Genomic DNA, 1986 nt, shown 5'->3' with positions numbered 1-1986 from the left:
GAGATACGTTCACTCTACCTACAAGCGGAGACTTTCAGTTTACAATTATTTAAACATATCCCTCCCCTATACGAATTCCATCTACGTACATGTATATCAATATCTGCTATAAATCTCTATTTTTACTATGTCTGCTGGTTACCTGTATCGTCAGATAAGTTCAATATCTTTATTGGCATTACTCTCACCCTTATAAAATTTCAATCCCTTTGTTTGTTCTGCTCATCTTCCTCACTTATTTTTCTTTTACTTATTTGACTTATATTTCACTCACATTTCCTATCATATTTAGCTTTTTTAGTCTTTAAATCCGTTTCGTTTTTCTACTTTCCCCTGTTTTTCTTGTTCTTTTTCATGCGGTTTGTTTTAAGGCTTATTGCTGGGCTATGGGCATCCAGCTCTGACAGCATAATCTATATGGTCAGTGGCTTCGGCGGTAAGTGCAATGTCATCTTCAAATGAAAGGTGTATTAATAATAGCCGTTGATTTTCATGCCACCTATCCAGTCAATGTCTCTGATGAGTATTTATAGACATTCGGTGTTGAGCTTAGGAGAGATGGTATCGCCTTGTTTGTGACTCTTTTAATTCGGAAATTTTATTATTAGCATAGCAGCGCTATATCAGTGTTGTATCCAGAACTTATATCCCTTTGGAGTTTGGTGTATTGCGACACCTTGTATTTCCTGAGATTTCAGCACTGCCTTCAACACGATGTTACGGAAGGTCTCTCGTTGTCGACAAATGTGACTCACAGTCGCAGTTTGTATTGTTTCGCTCTGTTAGAAGTGAATTTGTGATCCATCGTAGTGTAGTATTTGCGGAAAATTTACTTGGAGTTGCGGGTGATGGCCACCAAGATATATCGATAGTCTGGTGTATATAACCTTTGTAACAGCTTGCAGAGCGGGTGAAATTGTGTTAGGTGTTCTTTATCCCACTTCTCATGAATCCAGATGATATTCAACACTTTCTTCGGTGAGAGTATTTTATCTTCCTTCAGAAAGCGATTGAAGCGTACTTCCACAGATCTTCGCTACACCTTAGCATCTCTGTTGCTATTCCACACTTTCTGGAGCTATTTTTCCTTTCATCAGCTTGCGACCATTTTCAGTTTCACTGACCAGAATATATACATTGCGAAGTTTATTATAACAGATATATGCACACACACACAAACACATACGCGCGCGCACACACACTTAGACGTATTTATACCTACATATAGAGACAGAAAAAGAGACATATAAAATGAGAAAGAGAGTGAGAGAGGGAGAGAAAGAGAGGATAGGTAGAAAACTTCCTCTGACAAGAGAATATATTGGATATTTGCAACACAGCAAAAGCCACTGAAGTCATTCAAATACTACGTGGCGGTAGTTTATGTCTGATGATGTATATTCACATTCAGCTACATTTATCCACGCCCAAGGTAATGTAAACTCATGTGTTCCTATATGTGTATGTGTGAGTTTGTGTATGAATATGAGTAGTGTTTATAGTTATTGTTACGGAGGTAAAATTAACGGGAAAACATTATGCCCTAGTTCCGTTGGTTGGAGTTGAACCGGCGCTCCAGTTGTTCAGGACTACGGGAAAAAAAATAAAAAATTTAAAAAATAATCTTTTGTCCTGTCAACGGCAACGGTAAAAAAAATAATGAGTTTAGAAAGCGATCTCTGATCCCAACGGTCAGGGAAAGTTGAAAAAGAAATAATAATTCCACCCTTTTAAATGCGACGGACTGGTGTTAGCGCGGCAGACAGCGAGAGGCCGGAAAAAGGTTCAGTTGGCAAGAGGCGGCCAGTTGATGCAGCCAGCCAGCCAGGAGATAATAGTGGCAAGAGGCGAGGAAGACAGGCAGTGAATGTGATAGCGGCGAGCGGGAGGAAGTAAAGATGACAGTGAAGGGACAGGTACGAGAGACGGTTAGCAGGAACTGAAAATTTGTAGTAGGCTCAGAAAGTGTTGCAGACGGAATTTGGG

Source organism: Octopus sinensis, linkage group LG14 (genome assembly GCF_006345805.1).
Source record: "Octopus sinensis linkage group LG14, ASM634580v1, whole genome shotgun sequence".
Lineage (NCBI taxonomy): Eukaryota > Metazoa > Mollusca > Cephalopoda > Octopoda > Octopodidae > Octopus > Octopus sinensis.
This window is presented reverse-complemented; position numbering follows the sequence as displayed.